Source organism: Cephus cinctus, unplaced genomic scaffold (assembly GCF_000341935.2).
Source record: "Cephus cinctus unplaced genomic scaffold, Ccin1 Ccin1_scaffold0160, whole genome shotgun sequence".
NCBI classification, from domain to species: Eukaryota; Metazoa; Arthropoda; class Insecta; order Hymenoptera; family Cephidae; genus Cephus; species Cephus cinctus.
Genome location: NW_014332886.1, coordinates 195,769 through 222,824, shown reverse-complemented (window position 1 = coordinate 222,824; position 27,056 = coordinate 195,769). Strand labels below are relative to the sequence as shown.

General features: G+C 34.8%; 1 protein-coding gene across 2 annotated transcripts in view; it reads right to left on the bottom strand.

The window, feature by feature from the left end:
* Positions 1 to 18,439, bottom strand: part of LOC107263714 (synapsin) — a 92,833-nt gene extending 74,394 nt beyond the window's left edge. Inside the window, exons 1-2 of one of the 2 annotated variants that reach the window (XM_015731205.2) lie at positions 18,349 to 18,439; positions 401 to 934 (exon numbers count right to left, since the gene is read on the bottom strand). The gene's annotated coding sequence lies outside the window, so the exon portion shown is untranslated. Of the gene's footprint in view, positions 1 to 400; positions 935 to 17,937; positions 18,153 to 18,348 lie in introns of those variants that run through there. The other variant, XM_025081125.1, reaches the window with a different exon arrangement.
* Between the last annotated feature and the right edge of the window lie 8,617 nt (positions 18,440 to 27,056).

Here is a 27,056-nt window from a genome sequence, read left to right as displayed (position 1 = left end):
GACAAAAATTAAAGCCTGCAATAACTAAGAAAATCGTAGAAAAAAGTGTTGAGTCACGATCCAAAAAAACATCACGAGAAAAGAAATCTCAACTCCGTCAACTTTAATCAGGCTCAGCAACGTCGTGAGTCGTCAAGAGTGGACAAAGGAGATGAGAAAGTGAAGACAAAGGAGTGGCTCTCCGAGAGAAAGCAAATCAGTGAGCCATACATGGAACGATACTAGTGCACGAAAGACGCTTCCAGTCACGAGGGCGTGATGATCGCACGATACAACTGTTACTGGTAGCAGTAGTGCCGGTAGTCGAGAAGAAGAAGCGCAAGTAAAAATAAATATGAAGAAACAATTATAAGATTAAAATCAGCAACGTAAAAAGCACGAAAGCCAATTTAGTACTCACCTCCGTTTCAAGTAGTTGACATTGGAGGTGAAAGATTGCCGGAAGCTGGAGAATGAAATGTTGCCGGGTGATGGAGCAGTGCCGCAATACTTAGCGCAGCCGCCGCGTCCGGTAATCTTGCCGGTTGTTTCTTGCTTGATCTCTTTAAATTTAATATGTCTGAAGTTCTCCTCGAAGGTAACTTAACTGCTCGTACGTTTGTCTTCACTGATTATTCGAAACGTGAGACCACCGGTACTTTCTTCAAACTTGAGAAAGACTTTGGTTTACGCACGACAGGTTCGCCTATTCGCTGTTCCTGTACGTAGGTGGAAGATAGGTAAATAGATGGTTGGTAGGGGTTGGTTGATAGAAAGGTAGTTGAGTAATTAGGTTGGTACGTCTGGTCGCGTCTGTGTCTCGAGTCCTTACTGACACGTTACAGTCCTTGGTAATGTTGGAAGTTCGTGATAAGCTTGAACGTAAAGTAACTCGAAATGAAAGGGTTAACTGAGAGAGGTGAGAAAGGGGAAAATAAACAATCCAAGTTGAAATCTGAAACAGACAATTGATATGATACCTGAGCGATTAATGAGACAATTTTATAATTTCATGTGAAAAACTTTCTTATCGTTATTCACGTGTTACATTGCCACAAGAGTATTTACTGAAACTTGGGAATTCCTAAATGTCCAAATGTCAATTAGGCGATGGACGAGTACGATAAATGTCTTTTTTAAAGTACGATAAATTTTCTCAAAGTCGTCCCAAACTTTGCTTCTGGCATGTCGCTACAGTCTTACTGCACGTTGCTAACCAAGCATACAGCTTGTACGTGATAATCGTAGCAAGATATTCGCGATGATATTGATTAGATTCTGAATAAGCTAAGGGGGCATATCGGTTATTGTAAATCCGATGATATAATTAACGGCAAGTTATGATTATAATTTAATATCGAAGGAAATGCATTAAGGGTGCTGGAAATAATCAGACTACGTTTTATCTTTGGCTTGGTCATTCAAAACTTTGCGATACTCATCGAGCAAAACTGAATGTTTCCAAGAAGCTTTGAAACGACGCGACGCTTTTCGTCGACGTCGCTTCCTTTGATAAATGGCCTTTATTTGGAATTCACTCAAAGATCCTTTAAACGAACTTCTGTGATAAGTAAGATTTGAAGTTCGTGCCAATGAATTTCCGCGAAATTGCGATTAAGCGGGTCTTTGTGAATTGAAATGAATTGCAAAGAAGATCGAAAGAAAATATACGAGACGTCAATGAAGAAATATTGCAAATTTACGAAAAATGTGAATCGTGATAAGAGCACCCCGAATTTACTCAGACGTTAATATAACTCGAAAACATGCTGACGTATGTATACAATGTTGCAAAATTTTTCTGAAATATTTTTGCGAATCTTCTTTTCATGCAGCATTGATACCTTATCTTCTTTACGTGTATGTAAATTTCAGGAAAACCTGTATCGATACGTCATCTTATCTCCTCTTCCTACGTTCTCTCGCGAAACGCATTCGCCGTTTATGCATGTATGCAACTATAGGCTAGAAAAATTGGAATTGATCAAAATGACTTCATACATGAATCTCTGATAGGAATATTGAACTTTTGAATAATTCAATAGATTCCAATTGCCACTGTTTTACTTAAAAAAATTGAAATCCAAATAAGGATCAATTGTGTGATATTCATATTGCGAAATATCAATGAAGCTACGAATTGCATTATTTGAACATATCATTAAACTCAATGGATGACATCAAAAAGCCCGTGGTCACGAAGACCTTCATTTGGTTTTTTTCCCCTTGAATCTAACAGAAAACTAGAAGCAATTCCTAAGATCCCCAGCATAATATTGTATTCTCTCACCCTCAAGTAAACTCAATTTGCTATAAGTAGATTAGCTCCGTTCTTATTGGGTTTGGGAAAGAATGAAGTCGTAAACATAATTATACAGCAAAACTCAAAGCTCCTGGGTGCTTATTTTTGTATATAAATTAGATAGTTCATAGGACACCCTATCCATCATGTCAATCTAAATTATTCGTGAATAAATTGATTATCTTGATTATAATCTAACTATGTAATATTGCGAAATTACACCAGTAAGAAGTCATTCCAAAGTTCGAGTAAAGACTTTGTAACGTGCGTTTACCCAGTGAGTTCCCTGCGAATTGTAACGAAACTCGCGGTTACAAACTCTTTAAGATTAAGTCAATAGATAGCGTTGTCGGCGATAGATTTCCCTCTCCAGTAAGTAAGAGTCCCTGGTAGGAATAGCAATTATCGTGCTCTTCCCTTTCGTCAATTGACCGTCGTGTAAGCAAGGCGTGTGCTAAGTGCGATCAAAGGTATTATACATTCCGTTGTATATTTTATATATATATATATTCTATTATTAATTTTATTTAATGCACGTTCCTACTAGGCGACAGGGTTTCTAAATGAGGACCTAAATTCTTTATAAAACGATAAAACTGGATAACAGATGAAAAGTTCAAGAAGTGCTTGGAGGAGGTCGATCACTTAACAACAAAATCTACCATGTAAAACCACCTCTATACTATAAAACTGTTGAGTCGTGACGAACCGAACTAGGACTAAAATAAGGAGACTTAACCGGTGGACACCGTCATCATTATCCAGACAGCTAAGCAATATTAATTATAACCGGTTCCTATAGGATTGACTTTAGTGTATAATTTATTAGTTCTATTTCAATGTTTTTTTTTTATGAGTACGTTTAATTTCTTAATTTTATAAATTGAATGGGTTATAAATGAACGTGGAATTAATATTATAGTGAAAATTTTAAGATAATTGTATAGCGATTATTAGTGGCCATAAGTAAACCATTCATGTTAAGAAATTATAGAAAATAGTACAACTTAATAATACAAAAAATTGCCCATATTTCCTATTAAGTAAAGTTGGGGCGAAATAAAAAATATGGCAATTAAATAAACTACAAAATGTTATTCCACTTATCATTTGCCCATATTGTATCTTTTCCTAGGTTCCCCTATCTCTTATATTATAGTTCCAAGTTGCTCATTATCGAGCATCGATCAATAAATTCAGTAACGTGTTCTATGGTAATTTTAAAGGAACATGTATATCTATATATTGATATCAATTATGCTCCCCTATTCGAGTGTGAATTGCATTTGTTACCATTTATCGTGTGAATTCAACAATATGCTCAATGAAATTTGCAGGATAATTGCGTTTGGAATGCGTAAAAATTTTGCCTATTTACATATTTTGCCAGGGATGCATGCTGAAAACTTTGCAGTTACTTTTCTATTTTTTATTTGCCGTAAATAAGATATGAGGGCGTGTATACATATAAGTATAACCGATCATTCAGCCCAAGCATAGCGTCTGAACATGGTTTTACCATAAGGATCAAATGAATGCGCTAACTTCAGGTGATGCATCTGAGCTACACACTCATATCCTGTTTCCAACAAATAAAAAAGAAATGCAAAACCGAAAAAAAAAGTATCTGCAAAGTTTTCCAGACGTTCGGTACATGCGACAGTTTCGGAATTAATATGGCTTAAGTTGAATTCCCCAATACGAAACGTAGGTAAGAGACACAAATTATTTCTGGCACGATTCATTCGCCTCCCCAATTCACCGCTTTGAAAAATAACGCCCGTCTCAAGTAACTCGATCCGCTAAGGGCAAACACTTCGGTAAAGATTTCGTAAACCTAACGTAACAGCCCATTAAGACGTTCGAGCCCATTTACAAGAGCACAGTAAAAACAGGTTACTCGATCCATGTCAAAACAATGGTAAGAAAAAAAAAGGATAATTGTGAATAGGAATTTTTCTCAAGTAAAAACTTTGTAAAAAATTTCCTAGTAAAACCAACGTATTCTGAGAGTTTTCTGTAGTTTCGGATTCGACAGTGTTTTTTCAACGGCAATTCCTTTTTTTTTTTCCTACTTCTCTCTCCCTCTCTATACCTCGGTAGGAGGTTGAAAAATTTTCTCATTCGGTTCAAAGTTGCAATAAGTTACTTCGGAATGCTCACGGGGTCCAAGTTTTTCATTAAGGAATATTGCAACCGACGGAACTCGCATGACTGGACGATCTTTCTATCGAGCTGGGTTACCCATCTTGATTTCTCTCTACCAAGCTCCCTGTTATTGAAAATTCGTAAACGTGACTCCCAGTTCATCCTCACACAAGTCGCTTTTAACGCTTCGATTGACTCAATTCTAACAGACAGAATCGGACCACTCGATGTTGACAAATCAATCGGATAATCTAAGCGCATTCAAGTATTATCCAGGAATATATTCTATGCCGTGTAAAATTCTGGTCTATAGAATATCCTAGGCATTTGATATTTTATATATTACATACAATATATATCATGAATAACCTCGAATTATAAGTACTCAAAAAAACGCAGATGAAAATATTAATATAACCTATAAAAATATTAATTTCGATAATGTTAAGGGAGGATTGATAATGTATGGCTATGATGATGCATGGGGGAATCGCCTATACAAAATCATGTGCAACCACAGAATACTAGAATATCCCACCACGTTTTCATGTAATCAGCCCGATTGCAGCATCCACATACATATCACGAATTTTCACATATGCAATGATCACTATCCGCAAGACTATTATACGACCAATCATTGAAGTACTCAATTTCATTTAAGCAGATGCCTGAGTAGCGACTGTGGCAAACCGTACATAGAGGAGTTTTTAAAATAGCGACTAATCGTTATAGTACGGACATCAATCTAATTATTATAAATTAGTTAATTAAATAATTAATAAATTATAACCCAAGAGTAGGGGTGTTGGGTGGCTCCGGAGAAGCCCAATTAGAACCTTTTAAAATAAACAGTAAATTTGGACAATCATTTTCGAATTATCAACATTAGATAAAATTGATATTAAAATGACTGAATTGATCGCCGCATCAAACAGATTGGGATCTAATGATGACACTATTAGTATCAGCATTACGACACTGGCTAATGATAATGATTTTATAAAGGGTTATATTTCATTGAAAGTCCTTATTGATAGTTTGTTTCGTATAGATTTTCGATAGATGACAAAGCATAGTCCATCCATAAGCTTCTTTCTTACGTTACTGCTTTAACGATGTACTTGAGACGCAAGCTTCAGTTTTAATGACAATATAAGCACATCGTTATGCAATACCTTAATAAAGTGCAACTTTGTACAAGAGCCTTAAAATAACACTTCTTTCAAGTTGGTATTGCTAAACCAAGTTTATTATTAAAATACTTTAGAAAACAATCATAATGCACGTCTCATTCGATATCAAAACTATAACAATAAAAAATAGTATAACCTGTCACATTCAGCCTGTTAAGGTACCATTTACTCTTAACGCAATACAGTTGAATCGGGGACCAAGCGATTAATCTGGAAACGGTCGCGCGATTTTATTCTCCATTTGAAAAGCATTGAGTAGGGATATCTCAGACTCCCAGGCGCCTATTGCCGGGTTAATAAAAGAAAAGTAAAATTTTACAAACTTTAACATTTTAATCAATAAATAAAATTTAACAAATCTAACTGACATAAGTGAGCATAACCCAGAAAACTTACGTGAGTATGAAGAAAAAAAATTCTGAGGCTAAATCGTGCCAATAACAGTTTTTTATAATATCGCAAGTAGTTTTACAATGATGTAAGCGTAGATGTAAAATGGCTTTAGCTCAGGCTTCAAAATGTTGATTAATTTTTGAGGGGGCCAACAATAGCCATGCTACTTAGTTGTAAACGTCGAAGAAACCTGAGGACACTGTGGTCGGACAAGCAGAAATAGGCAACGCCCGACCCATAGGCTGGGCTCGTATCGACCCAGAACGAGAAGCCGGTCCTCGACACTACCGGCGGAACGCCGGTAACTTCCTAAGCACAACGTTGCGACGCCTTGGGTTTCAGATGGCGCAAAATATTAATGCGTGTAAGTAGTAAAAAAACGACAAAGGTGACAACTCTCTATGCTTAACCTTCTGTTACAACAGGGCGGATAATGCTATAAATCAAATCATACTAATAAATTTATTATAAATTCTTGTTTCACTGTTAAGCCTTAACTACACACGTGTGGTCTCAAAGACCTCACTGATGTTATGTTTAGCCCTCCCACCGCATTTAGCACCATAGATTCAGGTCTCACAGACCTCGACTTGTAAAGTATGTTTCTAGAACTGGAGCTGCGTAGTTAAGGGTTGAAATTCCTATCGACGTTTGCTTTGTCTCAAAATTCCGGAGACGGTCGATAACACGTGTAACCATTCATCCCGGGCTCTCAATAGGAAGCTTGAATGGCTTCGGACCCTCGGTGACATCGTAAACCCTTTTATTTATATATCTATATATGTTTTTGTGCGTATACATATAGAGATTCGTAAATGAATAAGAGATAAACGTAATATATTATTACTAAATTGAATAATAATTTTGTATAGTGCTAGCACTATAACTATAGTTATTAAGACTTATAAAATTATAGCCGACGAATACTACCTGCATAATATATTATAAACATGAATGCTGAAACTACCCCTGAGAGCTATTTAGTTTTCCCATTGAAACTACACACATTTACTGTTAAAGGCTTTACTGTAAGTGAAGAATATTGAGTGTGCAGCTTCAACATTTTCGACGAAAATACAAAGTGTAAAACAAGTTGCGCCATATAACCGAGCTCTTTCCCAAAAGTGATTGCCAGAATTTACGCCAACGTGGGATGATAAAGGAACGAGTAGAGAAAAAGGGGATAATATCGGGACCATTAGGGTAATTTTGAGAAGATGCTTTCACGTATATTTTTCTGTGTACGTATATGTTACATGCCCTACAAGAATTTGTATCTGAAAAACGGCAATACCCAGTACAAACTTTACTTCTAAAAAGTATTTACGAGAAGAAAGTGGTAAGTAACTAGATAGGGCTTGGCTGGGTTTGACAGAGATGAACGGAGGTATAATAAAATGTTTTCCAGACCGAAAATTTAACTCTTCACTGATATTGACTGCACGTTACAACGGAGGATAGTGAAGCTACGTTTTTCGAATGTAAAATGTAGTAGCTGCCAACCCTTACAAGACACCCACCGTAGACACCTAGATACTTGCCAGCTGATGGTCGCAAGTATTAAAAAGAAAGGAGACAAAAAGATAGAAAAAAAAATTTGACATCCATATAAAACATTTACGTTTGCCAATATCTTACTAGAAAATTCCAAAAATCGTTTGAGCTATGAATAAAAGTCTGAGCTTATCGAGGACGAAGACTTTCACGAAAGTAAGGTTAAAAAGTTTTAATGAGAAACAGGAGAAATTGCAAGTGTCACTCAACGAGCAACGTGGTAACGTGTAATTTTGGCTTTAAAGCCAAAAGGAAATGATTTCCTGTTGAGAACTCGTTCGACTGAAAATATGAATTTACGCGACTTGCTGTAAATAGGTTTTTACCTTGTGAACAATAGAGGCAAGCGACTTTTGGCTATTAAATAAAATTGGGCATAATAAATTTTTATATCTCTGAAATTATAAAACTAATTTTTTCTACAGATAGAAGTTTTCGGACTGTCCCTAAATACGGGCATAGCACGTTAAAGTGTTGGGTTTGGAGCTAACATGGAAATGATTTCTCTTTGAAAAAATGTTCAATTGGAAATATGAATGTAGGTATTTATTACGTGTAGTACATCAACACTAATCTAACGTTGTAAATAATGAAAGGAAAGTATCGGAAGACGTTAGCAGTTTAAATCACTTTACTGGCTTTTCTTGGTAATATCGGTGAAAAATGTCGCTACCTCATGAACGTAGGAGGACATTCACGTTACTCTTGGCGAATGGGTTGCCATTAATAAATCCAATGCTCATCCTATAGACGCGTACTGCTCTCTGGGAGACTATACACAATTGTTGGCCGCCGGTGGTCTAAGAGTTACCTAACTGCCATGGCTACACATTTTAAACGATCCTTAAAAGTTAGCTTGCACGCTTCCTCGACGGAACATAGAGAAAACGCCGAATCCGGCCACTCGCAATTTGGCAGGAGTTCAAATTGCAAATGGCTGGATTTTCCCACTGTGACACGTACGTTCGTTCCCTACGAATTTGTCGTTGGCAATTTTTTTTCTTAAAAATTGATGCGAGCATCATTTTCAGCCAGACAAAATGAAAGAGTTATAAGTGATAATCCAACTACTCGGTGATTTCATGAAATTGTCAATTCTATAAAAAAAGTAAAGTAAAAATGGCGTGCATCAATCAGAAAAACCTAAACTGTCGCAAATTGTAAATTCGCTAAAAAATAATCTTATACAATTTGGCAAGTGTATAAATATCAGAATCGTTTGCTTTGATGTCTGCGAGGGATGAAAATTCGGTATACAGATTATTGCAAAAGTTTAATCCGAAAGAGTAATCCGATTACGTAGTATTTAAACGTCGACCCTAACGGAGGTTTTATTTCGATTCACATTTTCCTCCACGTTAAAAATTGAACCGCGATGTCGATGATAGTTACAGCAACAGAAAAAAAATAATTAACCACAGTTCGTTCCCTTTGGTGTAAACTGACATAAAACTTTTGACAGCTAGCTCTGTTTCACGTTTCGAAATACAGAACAGAGGGATTACTTGTACTCACCGATCATCATGTTTCTGGCTAATAATCCCAGTATACAATCATTCGCTATTCAGATGTTGATGCAAATTTATAGACGATAGTTTCCAGTTTACCTATAGAATTTAGATCGGTGCTGACTACATTAGCCATTCGAAGTTTACACCAATGTTATTTCCTAGACCTTTAGAACTGAATTTATACTACCGTCAACTGTATAATTTGGACAGTGCCGGATCGACATTACCAAACTCCAGCAAGCTATGAAACGTCGTAATTTTGTATTCTATTGAGAAAGCTGTTAGAGAACCCGTAAAAATGAAAAGCACACGCCACAGTGACATAAAGACAAAAGATTAATAAACATAACAAAAGATAGCAGACAATACAAATAAAAACAAGACTTAACCGCGAACTCGTTCGAGTTTCTTAATTAATTCTACAGATTGTTGAATTAACGAACCCACATTAATTGCAGACAGCGTAGCAATAAAGATGATAAATTTCAACAAAAAGGTGTTTTATTAAATAAAAAGACTCGACGGCTGTAAATATTTTTTTTTTCGATGATTAATAACTATGCTGGTACAATAGAATTGATATCAGTAACTGCTACACTCGTTATATCAAGACTGGTCGTTATCGACTGAATTTTGAAATTCAATTAGGTAATTATGGACCCTCGTATTTCAGCTTATAACTTCCACCTCAGAAATTCTCAGCTAACGGGTGACTATATGGTGTCGTATCACTTTGATATAACGTGCGTTACGGAGATTATTAAGACCAGCTATCCAGGCGTACACGTATCTTCCCTGCGTGCAGCCTGTCGTGGTGTGTCAATTGCATCATACTGGCAATGACATTAGAACATGGTTGACCGGTATTACTGCATCATTATCGATCACATGCCAATCAATTGGATTCATCATAGGAAACTAGGATCGCCTAAATAGATTCTAACCAAACCTGTTTCATGTGTGACTATGAGGCCATTGCAATATTGATTGCTCTACGTGGTAGTTTCATTACATAACATTACTCGGTAACCATTACTTTATGCAATAATTAATAAAAAAAAAAAAGCTAATTGTGTTAAACAAAATTTTACTTTTTCAGAACTCTTAAAAATTGGTTTTACGGTGAATTAAAGTAGCAAACAAAAATACATTGCAAATGCCTATTGGTTCTTGGAATATAAAACATGGAATATTAATGATACAAAATTCAAATAACAGACACGTTATCCAAAGTTACAGTTATCATAACAGCACTTTAATTTAGTCAAAATGTCTCTGTGGCAAAGAATTTAATTACACTTATTAAATCATAACGAAATTTAAGAATCAAACTCTAGTGAAAGTCGAAACGTACGAATGTTCCCTGAAGCAAAGGTATTTATGTAATCTGACTAATTTTCGTTCGTATAAAATTATACTATTACATAATATTTATTTAGTATATAACATAATATTTATTTAGTTTTTCAATGAATTACCTTCTAATAAAATTACTTTTTATCACTTTTAGCATACTGTATTCCAAGTCAAGGAACATTCATACTGATGGATGATCCTCTCGTCCAAGTATAACCTAAGCGACTCGGATAGTATTACCGTAAACCCCCTTGTTAATGTACGTAATGCCTCTAAATAATCACATAAAACAAGAATCTCATTTTATCTATATACTATAGTATACCTAAGTTTATCTGTGTGCTATGGAATACTATACAAAAAAGAGACGGGAATGGACCTATCAGGACCTATCGTTTCAGAAACAAACGTTCAGATGTCAAACGGCACTTGCATCGATTAATTCCATTCAAACTGTCTGTTAATTGAATTTAAATTAAATGTGACGATATCGAATATCGAAATTCTCAACTGACCGCAAAGATGCTATGCAATTATAAAGAAAAAAAGGAATCATTTTTTTCATCGGATGATTCGTACTGACATATGTATATACGGATAGTAAAATATATTAATCATTATGGAAAAATATTCTGCACGAAAATCGTCAGATCATTAAGTATCGTGAAATTGTGAAAATCTCGTAATAAACCTTGCTCTTACCGATAGCGTATATCGCCGATACAGTTTTAGCATTAAGGATTTTACTCGGTTAAATACACCGTAAATTGTAATCGATAATGACCGCGAAGTCGGTTTAATCGTAATATTCATCGTAACAAGTATCTTGGAAAATATTTTTTCATAGTGCTTGCCGAACAGTTTGTATTAATGAAAAGGTTCACTTGATAACGTAGGATGGATATGACGTCAGTATTAATCGCTTTCGACATAAACATAATAATGTGTTTATCAAAGGTTGAACAGTCAAACGGGGCATAATACACACTTCCGGCGTATTTTGCTATCAATTATCAGTAAAAAGTTTTTGGTTACAATCTTTTGGACCAAAGCCGGTTTCTGTCATAGTACATACTGAGTATTTCCTTTGGTAACATTGCATACACGAGTATGACATAAAGTGAGTTTTCCATAGCTCGAACTTCTATAAATCAAATATCTCTACAAGACTATGGAGTTTTCTAATGCTTCACCTATATATCTTGAAAAACCCGAAAGGCCGAAACTAGGCTAACTCGAAGTACATTTCGTTTCCCCTGAGATTCGAGTTATCCAAGTTCCACTGTACTTTGTCATGAAACGACTGATGCTTCGTGCATAATTAGTAGGTATAGATATCCAGACTGTTTAGGTATATCATTCACTGTGTACTTTGAATGATACAATTTCGTTATTTAAATAATGCTCAAATTAAAATTCACGTAGCAGCCAAACATTTTAGTGAAAATGTGTCTGGAAATGAGGGGGGGGGGGGAATAATTTTTTTAATCGCGCGGAACTAGCAATGAATTTGATTAGCATTTCGCGTTCGAATATCTGCGAAGAATGTGCAAAATGCAGCAAGGTTCAAAATGGACACCCAGGGAGAAACATTGTTAACGGTGGTCAATGAAGAGCGAGAGGTGTTCGCGTATGAATAATTTTTTTCAATAAACGAGCAAAAGCATACGTAGTGAACAGATATGGGGGTAGAGCGTCGGCCTTTTTCGATTTATATACGAAGCGAAATGGACCCACGTAAAGTGCCGTTTGAAAAATGAATGAAAATCAATGAATAATACCATTAAATTGCCAGACGACCATACTCCGCCATGAACGGCGGTAGAAAATCGAACTGGTATTGAAATACATGTATTCGAAGTGAACCGTGTGAAACTTCATTTGAAAAGTGAATTAAACACAATGCAATTCCGTTAAACGGACGGTTTATTGCAAAGTCAATCACATAAGGAAAAAAATCAACGTTTTATTTGTTTAAACGGTAAAATACCGCACAAAGGTTGGTAGAGGGACTAGTATATAGATTTATATGTGTGTTACGTACAATAAACAAGGGAAAAGTAATTAAGAAATAAAGAGACTTCACCTTAATTTTATGAAATTCGTCAACTTTCATGCTAATGGTTAATGGAGTCTGACTTTTTGATGTCTCGAAGAATTTTTTTCGGAATCCAATTAATTTTACTCCGTAAGAATTCAATGGTAGAATTTATCAACAATCGATTTACGTGGATGTATTATTTTTTATATTTATTCGTTTTCGTTGAGACATTCTTCACGTTGACCGAATGAACTCTCACGAGAGTTTTGTCCTAGGATGGAAATTCTGCAGTTGCCCCAAGGGGTGCTTATAATGAATTACTGAAATTGCTGGTTCAAACTTGGACTGCTGTCAAGTTTCCTTCGAAGGAGGGTTCGATCTTAAAACTGGTTATGTATGCCGTGCTAAACACGTAAGCCAAAGGAATTCAATTTAAGCAAACAATTCAGTGAATTAAATTCAAACGAATTTCCACTACTTTCCTTGTTAACTACTAATAGAATTTTCTAGCGTGTTTATTATGCTCTCCGTTAACTGAGCGTTTCGAATGTTTCGGTAAAGTGTTAGTTATCTTGTATCATTCATGCCAAATCGTAATTAAACAAAATTTACGAGCTTGTTAAATTGTCAAATTATTTTGAAAATTTTTATAGATATCTCTTTATTATAAATAAAATAATCAAACGAACAAGTAGTATCAGAATAACTTATGTGTTAAATACACAGCGTGATATGTCAAACGTTTTCGATATCTTTTGTAACACATCGCTATAATTCTTTTTCAATTTCTATTTGTCTACAAACAAAATTAGGTATATGAAATATTAATGAATACGCATTATTGCTGAATTCATACATAGTATACAAAAATTTATATTCAGGAGGGATAAAATATAAAATGCTTATACAGTGTTATTGATAAAAAAAAAACTTAGCAGGAAACACCAGAGACATATCGACACACGAAGATCGCGCCAGGTTGTTCTGTCACCCGCTACGACTATTTGTAACGCATTTTAACCCGAGTCCTAGGAGGCCAATCGATGGAGAATAGGTCCCTACCCTTAATAGCACTAGGTTAACTCGTACCACATGGCACTGTAAAAGAAAAGTGATACAAAAAAGCAACATGAAACCAGCAGATTTGCGTTCACCGAGAAGGCAGAAAAAAATGAAATGAAAAAATGTATGAAATCTCCCCCAAAGATTAAGGATGACTTGGTATAAGCCAGTGCCGACGAGAAATTCACACGCAATTTACTAAAAAAAGTAATCTTTCCTGAGCCGTTTGTCAAGCAGAACGAGGTAATTTGAAATGAGCTGTTGAACATGTTTCTTTAAAGCATAAAATTTGGCCGATTATCATATATAAAGATATACAGGGGTGTCTAATATACATATATACAGTCTACGGTATACACATAAATAGTAAAATAATATTAATATGCCGCAGACGCAGGAAAGAAAAGTAGAATCTTTTGAGGTTATATGTAAATTACGTAGGATACTCATACTGACTTTTCTACGCGTAGGTAATTCACACGATTAAGGACTCGAAGCGAGGACATTGCACCAAAAAATCGAATCATAGAAACCACTATCATAAAATATATTTCACTCAATTGAAGCCTTCTGATGAAATCGCGGTCCGAGCGGAGTCCGATAATTACCGAAATATAAGTAAATAAGGATATTGCCCGACTGGTTGAGGTGTCATGGTTACTAATCGTGATGTCGCATTTGTCACACAATTTCACGAAACTATAGATGAATATCGAAAGAAGAGCTCTGTAGGGACTGACAAATTTCCATGAGGAGAACAGCATATCACTACGAAATCTCACATCAAGCCAATATGAAGATTTTTGGGTGCGAATAAACCCAGCTGTCAACTAGCATATTTTCCTCAACTAGAACTTTAACTTTTTGCCGCAGCGAACGTTAGTAGTACTACGTGACGTCACAACTAACCATGCTGCATGGGCCGTGCTCTATGATTCTCATTCTTCATTCCGTCTTTAATTAAGCAGCATTTATACTTAATATTTCTATATTTTTGCATCATTAATCCAGCCATTTCGCTCACCTGGTTCATGATTTCGAAACTTGAACATATTCTAGTGCATATTCAACGCTCCAAGGCCGAAAATGTAAAAACTAATAAAGATTGAAATGTTTTCGCCTCCGCATAATGTTCCATTGAGCACTACTGAACTTCATGGTCCTACGATGATTCTACGCCCTATGTCAACGTCAATTGTCAAGTAAGTCACGCATGTTTTCACGCTTTGCCACAACTTAGTAGTGTTAACAGTGAATTTAAAAAAAAAAACTAATGTGATCTAAAAATTGAATTTTCGATGGCATCCGATATCAAAGCGAGTAGAAGATAATGTTATTGAATAAAGTCCATGCCAATCTTTTGCAAGATAAGAAGAATTTGTGAATACACAATCCAATGAGCGAGTTTCACCGTGGCAGAATAAAACGGCTGCAGAGATCACGTACCTGGTGACTTTGACGTATTAAGGGTAGAATAGTGAAGTTACAGGGCGTAACCACCCTGTCTTATGTATACCTATACAGTATATATCCTTTCCAACGTTTCCATTACACTCGAGGTTTTCGAGTACCTACATACATGCGAAATTCTCGACGCTTCACGTCACGGAAAGACCGATAGCAGCCTCACTTAAATCTCTCTTTTTCTTGTGCCTTCTACTACACTCTGTACTGCATCTGACCACTTGTACTACGCTCGCAATTTATTTCTCGGAATGTCTAGTAATTTTCTTTACTCATTTTATTTTTCGAAAGTCGAAATTATTCATTCATCCATATCGTGGTGCGAAAATAGTGTAAATTTAATTGATATGTGTAAACGAAACGTTAAGTTTTAGGACACTGTATAGCTCTCAGCTGATGTAATAAAATATGTAAAATATGTAAAAATGAAATTTAATTGTCAAGAGATATATTTGATATCAGGTAATATTGCCGTATAAATAATCTTGGTAGACTACTCTTTTAAATCAAGATATTGGTATAAAATTCTTAACATAAATTATTATGTTTTCCTTGTAAATAATATCACGATATAATAGACGCGCTATTCTTCTTTTATGTCTAACCTGAGGTTGCCTTATACGAGGATCAGAATCGTGGCGTGAAAATTGTGACCTTAAGGGTTCGAAATCTGATAAAGATCTCTTGATTTGTTACATCGACCCACTCTTGAGTTTCCTTTTACGACCCTTTAGACCCTTTTGCAGACATTTCTCATTCACCTAATACGGATATGCCAATGTCAGCTTCACGGACACGTCCTCTACCTATATTTCCACTTCGATTGGATTTAGGGTTGAATGGATCTTGTAGAGATGAACTTGTGAAAATCATAACCAGTACTCTTAGAATACTAGATTATGATATTTAAAGAAGAGTTTGTCAAATATTTACTACATGTTTTTTTTTTCATTCATATTTTCGGGCCCAGTCATGATCCATTGAATTCATTGGTACACGAATAAGGGACGAAGAGATTTTTCGCGGTTTTAACCTTTCTTCTCATAGAAAAAATATTTCTAATGATTTCTTTAATATTTTACAATTTTTCGCGTGCATTGATAAATATTTCAATGTTGAAATTCGCTTTTGAAGTTGCAGCCATTTAAGGCACCGTAAACCAGCTACTGCTGTACGGCGCACTGATAGTGATAACCATTTTTATAGGTGCAATTTTTTTTACTCGATCGAGAATAAAAACGTCGAAAGTCGGTAGTAGGAGATTGCGATTCCATCACGTTGAGGTATTGCATTGATCCCTACCTGTGATAGAAATACTCTCAATACCTATACTAAACGGTAATACGATTCCATCATTTTATACATTTTCAATATATTCTCCATAGTATTCATAACTCAAAATACGATGATAACTTGATCTTAAAATAATAATAAAAAATAAATGACCAGAAATTCATCGATTCAATACGAATTGACATACTTTGATCTCAACTTATACATTTGAATGTATTTTTTTTTATTGTACGACAGAGAGACATAAAAAAAATAAATTTGTCCAAAAATTTGTTTTTCGAGCATATCAAACGCTAGCTCTTTGGATTTAACTAAACTTCATTTCCGAAACTTGAAACTTTTTCAAGACATGCCGTACAGCTTTTCAAACTTCCGGCATCAGGAAAAATAGTAAATAAACGAAATCGCTCAAAGTTAATTTCCGGTCGAGAAATGAGATTTGTCAGTTTTTGAACAGAGGGAGACATGAAAAATTGTAAATATCATCTGTGTTAGTTATTTACAATAAAATGTGTTTGTTTTCCTATAATTTTTACGTTTAAACAAATATATATACTAGACTTATTTATGACATTCGAATTACATGAGAAAAATATATTGCTCCTGTAATGTACGTCATGTTATTGATAAAATAGTAAAATGCAACTAAAGATATTGGAGAATGACGATTACATGCAATTTATAGTCACAACTGCATTTCGTCCACAACGTAATTGAATCATGTTACCGAAATCGTTATGACAACTAAAGGGAATAACATTGATTCGATACTTCGCTACTGATGTTATTAACCAACATATAACCATATAACACTATGTATCAACGTAGTCGTATTTACAATTGAACTTGTTATATTAACCAAATTATATTTATATTAAGCCATCCTTTGAGAGATATTTACAGTTTTTTGTTCTATTGTTAATTTTTAACGAATTTTGATGAATCCTATTGCCGATACCAAGGAGACCTATAACACTTGTAAAATATATTTTCGTAGACGTTAATTTTTATTTGTTCGTATATACAGAACTTTCAATTTTCGTTATGCGAATTAGAGAAAATCTATGGGCAAAAAATGGCCATTGTAATCCGTAGTGCTACTCCAATATAATGAATACTACAAGTGGTTAAATGATTCAGAACAAAAGAAGAATCTGTAGGTACTTTCGTATATCTTTTTTTTTTGCAATTACCGGTCACAGTCATGCTATTCTGAATAAAGTATAGATACAAATGAGCGTTTCAATTTTTCAATATCTATGTAAAGTATGACAAGTACTATTAGCTTCCCCAGACTCTGTGTATCAAAAAATGGATGTTGACCATACATAATAATGTGAGTAAAAATGAAAAGACTAATAACACTTTTATTTATGAAAAAAATATAGGTAAAATAAATTTTGCATAGCTTATCAAACCCAATAATTTAGTATAGTCTAAACCAACCTGCTTTACTTTTGATAACAAACAATGATGAGATAATAGGAAAGAAAAATACAGAAAAGTAAGTTGATCACTGATTTTAGCAAAATTTCTCAAAAATCACCAAAATACCCACAACAAGACTGAAAGTCTTCCGGGTTCCTCGACACGAAGAACGCCGTCATGAAAGGCCTCAGTGGCCGACACTTCTCTTACCTCGGAAACGTCCTCGTGCACGAGGACGAGAAATCGACTCGAGATACTTTCAAAGACGTGATAAACCGCAAACACGTTAGACCTCTTGAAAGTGAAATCTCAGACGTGATTTTCAGGAGTTTAAGGCTTTTCCAAGATGTAAAAAATAAGACGAACAATTTTCCACGACGGAAACGTAGAGGCTTGCGATCACGTGAAACTGGTACGCGCCACGTCTGCGTGGTCGAAGGGTGGCGGCCTGCGCACTAGCTTCAGCCACTACGGTTCTTACATCCGGGTTACGGTCGCATCTAGAAATCACGATATTTTCCCAAGCACGTTCCGATCGGCGCCGATTTTTTCGACTGCAAATATCTCTCGTGGATGGTGGACGCGCTCGGAGACTAGAGAGGTCCGTACAGTTCGACTTACCTATGTCGTGTGTGTGTACTACCCACTAGTTCGCCGGTGAAGCAGTGAGGCTCGGCCAAGAATGGTGAGGGTGTCGCCCGGGATCCCAACGATCGATAAATTCGCGTCTGCGCTACCGGAATAGGCGACACCCCCTAACACGGTACCACCTATATGCACTTCCTCCTTTACTGATATTGTTCCGCGTGCTATAGTCCGTACATACTATAGCTACCTTAATGCCTTCCTTAACGTATAGGCTGTGACCGCGGATTTTGATTCTCTTAAACGTACGATCCGACTTTAACCAATGAAACGTATACAGGGTGTCTTGAATTCTCATTATACTACTGCATATATACCTGTTTATATGTATATTTATTACTTCTCCTCGTAAAACTTTTACCGATCGTTTCATTTATTATGATTAGCTTCATTCTATAGTTGGATAAGCGCATCGTTGGAACTCAATTAGTTTTTTTTATATTGTATTAGCAAAAACATATTTTTAAGAATTGTAATGATCAGTTTTGTGAAATTATATCTTTTTAATGGTTCTTTTATTGCATAATTTTGTTATCGTTTATCTTTTACGGCAATTGGATGTATCTTTGAATTTTGTAACATGTGTCCGTATTATTGCGGAATATTTGTCAGATGGTAAATGGGTCTGAGCTTACTTGGAAATGGTATTATTATTTCAACTAGTGGTTAATCGTACGATGGGAAAGGTAAGTTAGAGGTTTTTGTGGATTTAGGTAATGCGGGAAACTATTATTTTTGGAATTAGATACAGCATGACCGTGTATAATGAGATTTTCCTATTACTGAATTACTAATTTACGGATGATCCAAGTAAGATAATACATTATGTATACTAGGATAAACATACAATATTTTCATATGTATGAATTGCTATCAATTTATTTTAAAGACAAAAAAGGAATTAAACAAAAACGTAAAAGCTTTTTGAATTATTTGTTTAGTATTTACTAAATAACAATAATGGCAGAAAATGTTTTGAAATGAAATAAAAGCGTATCCTATGGCTCAAACATATTTTTCAATTTCGCTGACATTTTTTTTGCCAAAAAATCTACAAACAAATCCGTACGCGGAATACGATATTACAGCCGAATTTCAATAAAAATCTCTTTCCCTTAAGTTATTGTAATAAAAAGTCAGACATGGTCCCCATCTCCAAAAATATAGGTGCTGTAGGATTTCATGTGATCACATCACATTAAATCTTTAATATTTTATTATATAAAATGATTTTTTCCCCCTTAATTTATATCAAAATTATACATAATTTTAATTCTGGCGTTAACAATATAATATAACCAGTCTGAAATCAGGTACGGATTGAGTTATTCAAAATAGAGCATCGATGCTCTCGATAAAGGGACCAGGAACGAAGAAAGTCAAATAAGAAAATCGGTTCAGAGGTAACGAGGAAAATGTCGAAATCAGTTATGGAAATATTGAATGTCGCGATTGCTCCGGAATTGAATATCTAGTATCTTAAATATACTTTTCTGTAAATGGCACACACCACTACAGGACTTACTTTTAAGATTCTATTATTCTTTAATCCTTACTTGAGCTTTGTGAATTTCTTTTGTAAAATGTCTTGGACGTCTACAGCATCGTTAACGATAATCATACAAAAACTTTTATATAACGATCTGCTTTTACCATGGACCTTGTATTTTCATTCATGTTTTTACTCATAAAAATGTTGGAAAAATAAAAAATATATTTACATGATTACGGGTAATTTCCAAAAAAAATATATATATATTTCTTTGTTTTACAATTTGAAAATATCGTAGTAAAAATCGTCTGTTATACAGTGCAATTAAGTTTGTCTACCCAAGTAAAGATTTATGCGTTGTGTCTAATTAAATACAAATATTTCAAAGGTTACATAACTTATTAACCACGTGCCGGAGTCCCCTTTATCTCGCTAAAAATAATTATGAATACACAATGGATTGAAATAAATATCAAACGACTACGCGGTAGAATAAAATGCTTTGATTCAACGAGAATAATATACGTTCCATGTGTGGGCATTTATAAAAACGTGCCCATGCACTTTGCTATTGGCTTTACTATCGATCAGTATAACATCAGTAGGTACATCTCAGCGTGATAAGAAAAGTCGCTGCAGTTGAGAACATAAGAATTGCCAATACGGAAATATTATCCATAAAGATAAATGTTTCAATAAAATCCAACAGTCATACTGGTTTTAAATCACGACTATTTAGTTCGATTATTTACTTCTTTCTATGAAAATGCAAAATATTCTAGGATATTTCTAAAGATCCATAACCACGATTTTGATAAATCAACAACAAAAATGTTAACAAACTTTGTAGTATCCAAACGAAAATTTCTCTGTTGCCCACACAATAACACATATCTATACGCATTTTGTATCCTATCCATATAAATACCAAAGTCCTATTTTATTACATAATATTAAAATTCATTGGTAATTAAGTAAATAACGACTGTACTATAAACCCTACTAGAGGGATTTACTTTAATGAATCTAATTCAAGAAGATTCGTTTTATAGAACTAGAGCTTAGAACTTGATGGTTCGTCAATATAAAAAAATGGTATACAATACTGATATACATATAGGATAATAAAAAAAATACTGATATTGTCAAAATTTTAATTGTATCATTATGTACAAGTGGTTTTGCTGAATCCTTATATTTATACGTAACAAAATGAGATGAAAAGACGCGTCATGCCTTAATTTTACTCAGGAAATGTCAAAGTGAAGTCGATTAGACAAAAGTGCAGGAATCCAGGTTGCCTGAAGGAATTATCCTTGTGAGAAAGTAGCTGCGTTTACCCGTATCACCTTTCTACACTCAATCCGAGTGTTCTCCAAAGTTCCTTCCTCTATTCCCTAAGGAGGGTTGAGCCTCTTCTCAGCCCTTGAGAGTTACCAGCGCCATCCATTCAACCATTTAGTAGGACAAGTAGAGAAAAGCGTAGCAACACTGGCGCGCTGACTATTCCCAGCAATATTCTTTGTAGCTTCACCGCGAGCCAATGCGAAAGCTTGTAACACAGCAAGTATCACACAGGTCTCTGTGCTCTCGTTACTTCTGTAAATTGAAAAATTTAAATATCCAGCTTTTTTCAGTGGATCAAAAATTCTCCTTTATTACTTTTTTTTTTATCTCATACTGCGATACAACATTCTCCTCATTTTCAAAAACTGACAAAATAAAGAACTCTTCTTGTATATGACTTTTGCGTTATTACTTCTTTCAGATAAATATAAATACTGACAGATGCAAAATATTCGCGTATGGCCAAATCCACGTACGTTCAATTTATTTACGTTTCTTTTGCAATTACGTAAATAGTAAATATATATAATTTTGTTTATGCAAAATTTTTGATATTTCAAGTCATCGCAAAATTTTAATTAGTTGTTTCATACATTTCTATTTACGTATAGGGTAACTGGCTTTTCGCACATGTAGAAGATTAAAGCGCCGAATCTGCCCAGTTAGCAAATTTACAATTCGGCGCACAGTAGTCAATTATCGTAGAAGCCAGGATACTTCGCTTCATCAATTACTGAATAATTGTGTCCTAATAAACTCGTACCGTAATAACGTATCGCAGGAAGAAACCTGTTGACGCAGAAAATGAAAATACGACAAAGAGTCGTTCAATAAAAGTACAATATTATGCCTGAGGAAATAAACGAGAATTAATTTTTTTATTACACGTGTCTGCCTCATACTAAATTTAAGTCGTTCTACCTTCTACTACGTTTTCTTACTCATGCAAAACGCTTGCTTCACCATGAATTAATGAGAATGCGCCAAATTCAGTACAATAAACTAAAAACAAGACTTGCGTCACTGTCTATCGATTTATCGATAATTAATGACAAACATTAATATCAAAGTCAATAAAGAAACGTGCATAACGGCTGGGATAGATTGAAATTCAAAAAAAAAAAAAAAAAACTATTCATATTATGTATATCCTCTGAATCCCAAATGAAATTCACTTTTGTATCTAATACCTGTATAATATAAAAATACGAATCGACAGCATAAAAAAGAAAATACTATCGCCAGAAATATTCATATGTACCGCGTATATCGAATGGGAAAAAATAAAATTTTTGTATCTTGATTTAAATGCACTTAAAAAGACCATCAACTAAATTCAGTGTTGTACTGTGTACCATATCTTATCCAACATTTCACCCTTTCTGGATGAACAAGCATCTGACGTTGGATACGATGAATTTAGAATGGAATTTAAATGCAAATTTACCTTGAGAAGGGAAAACCCTGTGACGAAATAGGAAACAAGAAACCAGAGCGGGAGAAAATTGTGTCAGAGGTAGACCGATCAGTTCTTCAAGTTTTCAGAGAAGGCTTTACAATTTCTAGAAATCTTTCCGGGTACTAAACTCACTGACGTGTCGATTGAAGTTTAGGTCACACAAAGTATTATCAATGAATAGCATTAAATAATCTGAAATAAACATTGCGTAAGAATCAACCCTAAACGGTACGAATTCGATTTATAATTAAAAAATAAAAATGTATTACCAATTACTACCATAATGGCGCCGAGATTGAGTAATTTCAGGCTCCTTTCGTATGATATACACTGTCGTCGAAATATTTCCGGGCAAGACCTATAACTGCACTCAAACCTTTTTGCGCCAGTCTCTCTCGGGCAGCATCCGATTAAATCATCTTCACGATTTGTCTATAGTAAAACGTATATCCCCCTTGCCTACGTCACGTTGCCAAAAAAACTGAAAATAACGCGTTCTACTTCCGGCGATGCCATCATTCCCTTCTGGAAAATAGCCTCCAATAAGGACAAAGCACGCAGAGGAAGGTCCTCGAGTCATTTCTAAAGCAGAGAACCGGTCGTTAGTAATAATACGTGTATCAAAAATGAACAGGAAGCTGACTGCATCGGAAATCCAAAGGCGGTTCAACGGAACTCGTGAAAATTACCATCAAGTAGTTGGAATATTTTGCTTGATCCTTTTATATGATTATAAGAAGAATTTTTCACAGCAATAAGAAAGAGATTGTTGAATTGAGACTATGATAATTATCGGACAATTTAATTGCTATTTACTTCCGGTGGTAGATATTCATTTTAAATCTTTTCTGTGCTTTCTGCTGACGGATGAAGCGCTAATCTCGAAAGCTTTTTAGAGTGGAAGCTTATTTTATATATTGGTATAAAGTATAATCTTCCATTATTCATGTCCTGTTTTCACTGGCAAATACGATTGGATATAGCATAAACACTTCCTTTAATTTTCATAATGCATATGTATGTGTAATTAAATGTTCAATAACCATGCACTGCGTAATACCAGGAGAATTAATATATCGAATATGATTTTTGAAAATATTTATAATCACAATATACGTTCTCCGTACATAAAATTTAATTCCCAAAAATCTATGTCTCCGTTCTACTATGCTCTACACACTTTTCTTAAAAGTTCCCCATTATCTTCTATTTATCCAGGACGTTACGAATAACAAAGTACTCGGTATTCCATTGAGTCTGTACGCAAAAATTGAATTTCACTTAGCCACTATTCAATCTCACTAAAGACGTATCTTTCTTCACGTAGAAAACATTCAAACTCGTTCCTATCCCCTCCGCCGTAACCTGATCCATTTTAGCTCATCCTAATTGGATTCTAAGCGGAAAACGGTCGAGAGCTTACTTGGTTCTACAAGTTGGTACTTTTAAAGTTGGCGCCGTCCACAGAAGCGGCAAACACTTAAGGCGTACCAAAGCTCCACGAGTACAAGTCGTATTTAAACATGTTATACGAAATAAATGGATAAAAAATGGATACGAAATAAATGGAAAAACGTGAACTTCCATCAGATAGTGTTATTCAACTGTCAGGTTGGCTAAGATAAAAAATATATATAAAATATTCCCCCATAAACGAAATCCACCACGAGTACGAAATTCATTCTTAAAAATCAATTTCCAACCACTTATTTTTCCTTTTCAATACAATCAGTCTTCAAGGACTTTCGCCCTGTACTCGACCCTCGAAATACGATAACAAGAAGTGAACTCCCTAAAAATTCAACGAACAACTTGTCAACAGAATCATGGCTCGAATCGTTATTCATACGCGGCATTGTCAATTCCAAATAAGATTTCGTATTCCATAGAAGATCTTAGTATTTAATTTTATGTCTGTTGGTGACTCGGAGAATCATGGAGGACGCGAAGTTTACGCGTTATGAATTATTTACATTCTAATTTACCACGGTTCGAGTTCTTAGTGCAAATTCACTTACAGCATTGCGTCTCATCGTTAACGTGAATAATGATCGGCTACGTCGAAGAAAGTCTCTCTCTCTCTCTCTTTCTCATGTTTCATAAAATTACTCGATCGCCTCGAATCATCCTCTTCGTAATGTATCAACTAGCTATTCCCATTGCTGTAATATTCCCATTACACTTATAGCTTTTCGTAACGCGAACCAAAACCGAATTTCCTTACGATCAGCGTGTTGTAAATTATCCTTGACACGTATCTTGTTCCCACCTACAATATCTACTGAGTCACCTACTTATAATGGGATTTACATATCGCATGAAGCAAGATAATTTACCCTCGGATTCGGAAAATTATAGGATAAGACTCAGTTATGTCATGTCTACGCGGTGTCTGACTATGCATACTATCTACTGTTAGGCGATAAAACGGATGGAAATATAATTTGAAAAAAATTATTACTTTAATCAGAATTCGTTGTTACGATTAAAACTCTCTCTATTCTGTTAACATTATAGATAGGTACATTGCTATTCTTTGGTTTTTATGGACTTTACGGATATTATTTATATTTTTTTTTAATATCATTTTTACAATGCTATATATTATTATGTATATGTTATAATAAAACACACGCGCTTCTCAAAAGTAGAGATTGACAAGCATGAAAAGTTTTCTCAACGGGACGCTTATTTGATTGGACTACTATGTGTGTAAGGGCTGATACGGCACATTTCGCCCGAAACATAGGGGTTCAAGTTACAGACAATATGCCTCAAATTGATTTCCACCGTAGTGCCGTTTGCCCTGTCACTTCTCTCACTTACATGGGACATTTTATTTCACGGCTATGATTTAGTTTACGTTTCTTTTATCCTGCATTCACTTTATTGTCTTATTTTTCCGAGTTTACTTAGGAGGATACAGAGGGATGCTTTTCTGCCAACACTATACAGCAACTTTTTTATGTGACTTTTATTTCTATCAAATTTCATTCTTTACTCCTGTCATATCTATATGGTGGTATTGTACTTTTATGAAAGGATCTCATCCATACTCATTTTTTATTAATTTTTTTCTCTTAAATCTATCCTGAATATTTTTAATGGAACTTGGATGGAAAATTATTTACTTTATAGTCATTGCTACCCTATTGCTTTGGATTGGTTGAAGTTAAATGGAATACGATATTATAATATTAACTGTAACATATATTGAAACGAAATATATATGTATACATATATTTAATTATTTATTATATATGTATAATAATTTCAACAGTGTAGCAAATATATATAGAGTGATTCGCAACAAACGCACGTTAGCTTGTCAAGATGATTTCTATTGTAAAACTACCTACAGGTGGTGCATTTGATGTGAATGATCCACGATAAATATATTTTTTATATATTAAAAAGCTACCCTATCAACAAAGAATAATAAATAATATGATGGAGATAGCGAAGACAAATACTTTGAGCCATTTGAAGATTTTTAATATCAAAATAAAATGACTTTTGGGCAATTCTATAGAAAGGAAAGTATAGACCGATAATTATATTCACCCTTCTAAGGATTAACCCCAAAAGTTTAAAAGTTCACGGATGTTATAGCGCCCTTGTGACATTCTTTGAGGGTGGCAAGTCTTATTGACGTCAACATTGCTGGTAAGTGGTGAGTTTGCAATTTTGTAAAATAAAAAAATGTCACCCTTTACAGAAGACGATATAATCCGGGTCAAGAATTCATACGGTGAATAATAGTTTACTGTTTGGAAAGGTCGCTATAGACAGTACAATTCTCATTTGTATAAGGGTTGATAATACCTCGGTAACTCATGGGTTGAAAGGTTCGACAGCTCAAAATGCTCTTTACATGCTTAAAAATTTCTCAAAACCCAAAGCCTTTAATCGTTTGGCCATTTCAGCTCTCAAAGTTTACCACTCAATACCTTAGAGCATCTTATCGGTCTTATATTCGTAGTTTGTTCAAGCTCTTAAAAATTCTATTACTTTCCTAACTGCGTCTTGCGCTAACCAATTCAGCTAAACTTATTGATTACTATGTATTAGGACGAAAACGTTTTCTGTATTATTTTCACAGAAATCACTTAAAATCCATTCAATATCATTGTCCCCGATTTAATGGATAGGATATCTGCATTTAGAGTGCGATCTTGTTTTACTATAAGACATTGTAAGTAGTAAACAACCACTCAGAGAAAAGCTTCAAGCTTAAGCTATAAGCTTTATGCGTCTATATACAACGTACTACTAAATATAGCTCTGTACTCGTTTCCTTCAATTAAAACATAATCCATATAAAAAACGAATGCGTAAATTTATCGAAAAGCTTGATAATCCCACCTCGAGTCTAATACCAATATA